Source organism: Amblyomma maculatum, chromosome 3, assembly GCF_055883805.1.
Source record: "Amblyomma maculatum isolate TAMU_Amacu chromosome 3, ASM5588380v1, whole genome shotgun sequence".
Lineage (NCBI taxonomy): Eukaryota > Metazoa > Arthropoda > Arachnida > Ixodida > Ixodidae > Amblyomma > Amblyomma maculatum.
The window spans coordinates 44,765,087-44,773,538 of NC_139346.1; positions in this window are offsets into that span (position 1 = coordinate 44,765,087).

The window sequence follows — 8,452 nt, forward strand, 5'->3', positions numbered from 1 at the left end:
AACGTGCGCATGCGCGGACGCGCGCGCGGCGGCACTCGCTGCAGCGGTAGCCCATAGAGAAAGCCCGCTGGAGCAGACGACAAGAATCTGTCGAAGCGAGCGAGTCGTTGTCTGCTCGTGCCTCGCCGCGCTTGTGCGGCACAGACCGCATATTCTGTCCCTCGTGGGCTGCTACGCGGAACGACTGCGGTTTGGAACGACGTCAAGGTGAGCAACGTTGTTTGTTGAACTACGCTGCATTTGAAGCAGTTTACCATGACCACGCCGACCGGTGCCAATTAAGTTTCGCAGCTCGTGAACAGGCGCGCCGGCTGTTCAGGCATAGAGAAATTCAGGCGCAGTTCGTGACGCTCCGGCAGTTTCCAACCGCGGTGAGGTTTAATATGTTGTGTTCCTGCGAAACTGAGCTGCATTTCGAACAGTTTATCTCAGCACACTGGACAAAGTGGCATGCGAAGCACCAAGGTACGCCGTTGCGCCAACATGGCGTAGCCGGCCTCTGCGGTCAGGCCTGGCGCAGTTTGCCGAACGACTAGTTTTCATCGCGTTTAACAGGGCGACGGTAAGGTGAGAAATGTTGCATTCTTGACTTTCTTGTCAAACTGCGCAGAATTTTAGGCAGTTTAGCTCAGTACGGCGGTGACTGCGCTTCACAAAGTCGCGCGTGAAGGGCAAGCTAATAGACACGACAAGGCGTGCTGGCCGCCGCCGTGACGTGATATGGCATGAGGCGGTTTTGCGAACGGCTAGTTTTGCGTGGTGTCGTGTTTAACGGGACAATCGCAAGATGAGAAATATTTCATTCTTGTCAAACTGCGAGGCATTTCGGTCAGTTTAGCCCAGCGCGGCGGTCTGCGCTTCACAAAGTCGCGTATGAAGGGCAAGCCAGCATGGCGTGCTCGCCGACCGCGGTTTTGCGAACGGCTAGTTTTGCGTAATGTCGCGTTGCATTTAACGGGACAACGATAAAAAGAGATGTTTTATTATGCTGCAAGCTTCATTGCTTCAGCTGTTCAGTGCTTTTGAGGAGTATTGTTAGTTTAGTGGCTGTTATTTCACTCACTGCAGAAATACATTTTCAGATAGGTTCGGTTATGCTGCATTTCCTGACCTCTACGTTGCAACAGTAGCTTTTGTATCAATTTTACGAATCACAACTTTTCTGTTCTGGACCATAACTGCTGCTCACCAAGTCTTCAGTACGCACCCACATGCAGTTGTGTGCGCGGTGCAGTGGCCTTGCATTTCATTGCAACCTTCTGAATCATGTTCATTCCTTTTCCAACAGCACTGAATGGACCCACGGACTGCAGCCGAATCGCGGCAGATGCGACGAGTGAACGGAGTGGCCTTCCCCCGAGCGTCAGTACTTCTCTCTGCCCTGTACAAGTTACCCTTGCTAAGGTAGCCGGGACTGAGACTGTGTAGTTTATGTATAATGCCTGTTTTGTTACATATCATTTGCCATAATTTGGAAATAAACGTTATGCTATTTTTGTCTCCACCTAAGTGCTGTTTCCCGCCTTGTGAATTTTTATGTATTTTGCACATCGCCTTATGTGTGCCAAGTTTTGTCAATGCATTCGTCTACATCTGTTGCGTCTCTTGTGTGTTTTATATGCAGCAAAATAAATGTTCATTTCACAAAGCAATTGGCGTCTTTTCTGCAATACTGTTTTGCAAAGGCTGTGACGCAGCTGCGTTGATGGCCAGTTTAGAGTACTGGGAATCTATTTTTGATGTTGTTATGCATGTTGAAAATAAATAGAAACCCTAGCAGACCATGTAAAGCCAAAAGGGCAGGGAAGGGCGCAGAGCATGCTAGCATTCAAATCGCGCGCCTTTCAACAAGACCGGAAGTAGTTGCCGCCGGCCGCTTGGTGCGCTACAGTCAAATGGGCCGCTGGGCCTTATGGGAGTGCCCGCTCTTTACCAATCTCTCTCTCTATGCTATCGCTAGCAGATGCTCCAGAGCTGGAGGCGGCCGCGGTGGGTATCGCCACATACGCTGTCGTCTGCTGCAATGCGCGAATCTCGTTCGGCTTATATTGTCGTATGGCGTTTGAAAACTGCGTTTTAAATGTAATTCTGTCTAGCACGTTCACTGGAGCGACAGTATGATCAAGCGTATTTACCCTGTGCGGCAGCATATCAGACTGTAAGCAAAACTGCGCGATTCGCTACACCCAGCTTGCCTTTTGGCGGTGTCTGGATTCATGACATAGGTTATTTGGGGCGTTTTAAAAGTAGACTGCCTCCGTAATGACGCACCATACTTTATCACACAGTTCTTTAAAGCGCTGGTCAACGTTTAACGACCGGCCACCACTTCTGATGCTCTGCGAAATGAGAAAAATGTTCCGGTAAGTTGTGTTTGCATGTATTTCTACAGGTCTCCCTCCCAACTCGCACCCGCACGCGTTTCGCGTTATTTTAAAAATACTTCACCTCGTTAATGAGATTTCATACTTTCGTGATCTCTTCTAGGATGTTCACTGTTACTCTGCACCGAATAAGGACATCATAGGTGTCTCGTGAAATTAAAAAAAAAAAACTGCTTAGAAATATTTCGGTTCCATGTATTCCTATGGGAGCTAACCCTGTTTTTCACCCCCAGTCGGCTGAGACGCCGCGAGCGCCCCCTTTGTTTGTAAACACACGGCCAACGCTCTCTCCCTCGAGACCGGCCGTGGTAAACACGGTGTTGGTCTATGGGCCTGGTGCGCTGCAGCTTTGGCCGAACATGTGGCGCCGTCTGGGAGGCGCCGCTGTAAAAGGCGGCTGTCTGGATCCGCAACCGTGGGTAGCGCCGGCGCTGTGTTCCGATTTCTTTTTGGTTCCCCGTAAGAATAAAAAATAAACAGCGACTAAAACAAGGGCCTTTACTTACTTAGTCATTTCGAATCTCATATCGCACCCATTGCTTTTCGTTTCGGCTGCGCATTTCCCACTTTTCTTTTCTTTTTTTTTTTTGTACAGTACTTGACGCTAGGTTTCTTTCAAGCATGCACGAGCGATCGCTTGTTTGTATCGAGCGCGCAACACGCGAAAAACACACACAAAAAAAACGGGTCTTTTTTATTTTTTTTTTACTTCTGGACCCAACTCGAGCTCTAAAAGTTGTTGTAACCAGCGCTGGCAGGTCTTCGGACACAGCCTGTGTTGTAGAGAGCGCGGAGCCTTCCTGCCCAACGGGAGCTTTTTTTTTTTTTCTAACGACTTCTTAATGATAGTTTCCAGCTGTTCTCGGTGCTCGCTTTTGGGAAGCCTAGCCTGACGTAAAAGACGTAGAAGCACGACATGGAGAGCGAAGCACATTGCAGGAGTGCGCGCTTGCTGACTTGACACGTTCATGGCTCCCCGCAAAGAGAAAACGTCCTTTTAAACTAACAGCTCAATCTGCTGTTGTGTTTACGGGTGTCATAATAGTTATAAAAAAAAAAAACCGTCGGGAGGCAATCGAAAATCAAGTTGTTGTTTTTTCGCGGTTTCCTTGGAAATCATACGAGAGCGATGTGTCGCATCGTTAACAGTGGCACCCGGCCTTGCAGATGCAACAAGGCATCCGTGACATTGCGTGGGTTTGCCAACAACTACATTAAAAAAAATGAATTACATATGTGGTGAAGAGACGCCGAAAGGGCCGAATAAAACTTACCTCCAAGCTGACGTAGAAGGCGGTTTTCATTTCGTTAGCGCATTTTCTGAAGATATCCGAGGGCCCTTCTGCACTGTAGTTCCCCGCGCACTCCAGGCACGTGCTGGCTTCGCACAGTTTCTGACCGCGCACCAAGTCTTAAATCAAGTCTAAACATTCCCGATCACGCGAAATCCCCCGAACAGCAGCTTGCTCAGCTATGGCTGTTTTTCCGCGCACTGAACCGTCACCACTTATTTCGACGCATCGAGTAGAAAATAAAAACTACGGTAGAACTGCCGAGCGCCGAAAAAGCACGTGCACGCGAGGCCCGACGCCTTAGAGTACATCTCCATATACAGCCTGCTCGTCCCGTCCTGGGGAAGACGTGATTTCTTTTTTTTTTTTCTTTTTTCTTTTTTAAGAGCCTTTCTATTGACCAACGGAGCGCAGCTCTCGGCTGTCGCTTCTGGGGGGTCTAGCATGCCGTTTCCACATACACTGCCACCGAGGGGAAAAGCCAGTGCTGCGCATTGCACACTGGCTTAGTTTTAGTTTATCTCCTTACTTTCAAAGTGCCATATTGTTCGGGCTCCGAATTCCTACTTCAAAGGAAAAAAAAACCGTAGAGCCGCCAGCAGACGCGCTCGCGCGCCGACGATGCATGCGCCCAAAGCGCCGGCGACCTTCTACCAGACGGCATGAATGGGTAGCGGCTTTCTTCGCTTTGCTTTTGGTTTATTCTTCAACACACACATGGTACATGTGTCTGTTACGTACGCATGTGGCACGAGGCAGGAAATGACCGACAAAAGTTTTCTTCTAACAAGGTTTCTGCCGAGAAGAGTAGACTTCGCGTTCACTCCGCCGCGTCTGGGAGGGTATTTTTTCCGGTCGTGAACGCGCAATCACGTGACACAAAAGTGACGTAGAGCTACTACGTCACTTCTGCGTGTCCTGTCGACGTAATTTTTTTTTTTTTTTTTGTTCTACTGGGGCAGCGAGAAAAGCGCTTGGCCGTCGGAGCGCGGCTTCGAGCTGGCGGAGGGAGAGCATCTAGCCGTCCGCACGCTTTCTTCTGTATTTTTTTTTTCCTATTAGTAGGGAGAGGTTGAAAGGAGGGGCGGGTAAAGCCCCTCGATAAATGGGCTTTAGGGGCGGGCAGGCTAGACAACGTAGACAGCGTGGTTTCAAACGAGTGACGGCTTGAAGCTCCCCTCGGTAAAGCAGTATGCACGCTTCTTCCTTTTTTCTTTTTCGCTAGCTGTGAGGTATGGGCTGGTTTGGCTCGAGAGGCAGCGGAGGGAGTGCTGAAGATTTGCTGTCGTTTACCTGGCTCAATCAGCCGCTTTTGCACCTTAAAAGTTACGCCTCAATTATGTATATACAAAAACTATATATATATATATATATATATATATATATATATATATATATATATATATACATATATATATATATATATATAATGTTGTGACGTATCCGTAAGCTAAGTCACATCTTGTATAATTTCACAGCTTAATTACAAACATCAACGTTTACGCGCCGCAAGATGCTGTAAAGGTATTTGCTTTTTGCCACTAAAATGCTGATGCGCAAGTACTCAATATATTTGAGGCCCCGCATAAGGTCAGTACTCTAGCACGTTTTCATTGTAGTGAGGAAGCAATCACAATCCCTGCAGCGCGCTGCGAAGAAGCAGACATCGCGACTCGGAAGTCCCTGCGTCGCTTCGAATACCAGCTCTAACCCCGCCGGACCACCGGAAGAAAGAGAACGAAAGCAAAAGACTGCGAACGCACAAAATCTGCGCTCACTCATTCCCCCGGGGGGGGGGGGGGGGGGGGGGATTCTGTTTACTGCTTGAAGCCATGGGGGAGGGGAGAAGACTGTGTTGGAGGAGGAGCCATGGCGTGGACAAAACTAAAGCCCCTCAACAAAACTTCCGCGAGCGCTTCCTCTTACAAGGAAAAAAAAAAAAGACTCCGCGAGATACGCGTACGTGACGTGTAGGCTACGTCACCCATGTGTCACGTGATTGCGCATCGTCGACCTGCAAAAACATTCTCCCGCCGCATCTCTTCGACGAGCAGACATACCACTTACGGGTGCGCCGGCGGGAGGTGGCGCTACTTGTTCCGGAGCAGTGGCGCCTCCATACCAGCGCACTAGGCCCATAGCCGTAAATGGGACGTTATATATGGAAGGGCCCCTGGGCGATATCTCCTTCTTGCCCCTTGCCAGATGGCGGACGCCGGCTTCACAAAGGCTTCACTTTTCACGCACCGCCTTCACTCCAGAAGTTCTATATAACCTCCTTGTGTGAAACTGAATTTGTTCTGTTCTAGCATGGCCGGTGTCGAGGGAGACGCACAAGTGAAGCGCGCTCTCCCTCGAGACCGGCCGTGGTTCTAGTAACGTTGCTTGCCTCGGCACTTTTGAACCGCAGCGCTTTCTTCCAGCGACGCCAGATGACGCAACAGCTGCAGTTTGCTAGAAAAACTGCGCTGGCGTTTTTTGCTTCTCACTCTCGTCGCAGGCTGTTCTGGTTTCTTATCATATGTGCGGCCAAAGCAAGCATCAGGGTCAAAATTACCTCTTAAAGAAGGGGACAACAACCAAGGAGGTTATCAACAACTCGCAAGCTTTGTGCGCAGTTTCAGCGCAAATGAGCCTCCGGTTCAGGCGGGATAATTTTTCAAACGGGGTTCGATAAAGTTGCAGAGCACTATAACTAATGCAAGTTAATTTCGCATGGTGATTCAAGTACTCTATCGTCTTGCATAGTGCTGTACGATGTCAGTGCACGTTAAAGAACTCTAGGTGGTCGAAATTTCCGGAGTTCTCCACTACGGCATCTCTCATAGCCAAAAAAAAAAAAAAAAAAAAAAAAAAAAAAAAAAAAAAAAAAAAAAACAGAACAAGACAACCGTGTGGGTATATATACTCGTCTACTCCTTTCACGACACCAACTAGCGAACTAGCTTGGAATGGGATTGAATGCGATGCTAAACCTCTTAATTTATAACTTATGTGCAACTATTTTGCTACATAACTAGTAAAACGCCTTTTTTTTTTTTGTGGGTGTCATAGTTGCCTAAAGGAATGTTATGGAATGTTTGTCTATGTATATATCATCATCACCATGCCCCAGGCGGGATATTCCAAGATGGCGTCGCCCGTGGTGTTCGACGACAGCGTGAGCGCGGCTAAATTCGTTGATTACAAGTTCTTTGTGCCACCCCTGCCCACTCCATGCCAACCTCAGAGACTTGTTTTCCTTCACTGCGATCCGGATGGACGACCTTACAAGTTCGAAGACATGGTGGACGAGTTCAAGCGTCTGTCGCTTATCGAAAACCTAGCGGCCTGCGGAGTGTTCCTGAGGAACCACATCTGGCAAGTGTGCCTTAAGAGTCCGGAACACCTGCAGCCGCTGTTCGAGGCTGGACAGCTCACAGTAAAGGGCAGGCGCTGTCTTGTGATCGACCCTTGCGGTAAGCGCGTTCACTTCATACTCCACTGGGTTCCAATCGACGTGCGCGACAGGGCTGTCAGGCGGGCGCTGAAGCGGTACGGCAGCGTGGACGGGATGGCACGCGAGAAAGTGCCCGCCGAGCGGCTGCCGGAGACGAAATGGACGTCGGTCTGGGCCAGGGTGACGCTCAAGGACGGCTTGACGATGGACGACGTGCCGCATCTGTTCAGGCTGAAACCGGGCTCGACGTCGCTGGTAATCATCGTCGGCCGCGAACCGCTTTGTCTGCGCTGCAACCAGAGAGGGCACCTACGGCGCGACTGCAAGGTGCCGCGCTGCGGCCTGTGCGCGCGCGTCGGCCACGCGGACACCGACTGCCCAACGAAGCCTGCGGTCGACGAGCCGGAGTCATCGGGCCTGGCGGCCAAGGGCAAATCCTCGTCGCGAAAGGGCAAAGGCAAGAAAAAGAAGAAGAAGAAGAAGCCTAAAAAGAAGTGAACCAGGGCGAAAAAGTGTGTGTTTTCGCTGCCTGGCGTCAGCCAGCTTGCAGCGAATCCCTTGCTGGCCGCTTTTCGCATTCTTCCCATTGCCCCATATTCGCACTTGTCTATAAGAAGGACGGTTGCGAGCAAGTTTCGATTGCTTCGTGCATAGTGGCCTGTAACAGCAGGCTGGAAAATGCTGTTGTGCGTTCAAAGTCCCAGAGCCAGAAGTCAGTGTGAGTGCAGGTTTTGTGATGAGCTGTTCCTGGCGAGAAGACAAACGTGTCTACTGTTGTTATCGACAGCTGCAGTGAGTTAGTGTGATCTGCTGTGGCTTGGGGAACAATGACGGCATTTCTTCACTGTGATGTGCACCGATGGGCATCCTGTGCCTTAGTTGTTTTCTGACCTTGTTTCTTTTGGACCTCTTTGGTGCCCTTAGTTACACGCTGTTCAACTCTTTGCTTACCACTTGAAAAGAAGTTTTGTTGCTCTGAAGTTACTCGCCACGTCTTTTGTGAGGAAGTGCTCAGCTGACCATGCAGGGCACTTAAGGAATAAGCATACTTGCAGCCTGAGACACTGCTCAGTAAAGGGCAGAAGCAGCATCATGGTAGCTGTAATTCGTATCTTGTGCATCAGACACAGCAACCACTAACTAGCCTTTGAGGCGTGAAAATGTGATAAACTGCCTTGTACTATGTGGTTAACGACAGATGTTGCTGTTGCATACAGGAGCATGTCAGTTGAGCACCCCAGACCAATACTGTAGCTAATACAAACATGTCCTGTACTGACCTTCACTGTGCTCTTGAAAAAATTAGCTCAATCAAGGTATGCCTTTTATTTGTTCAG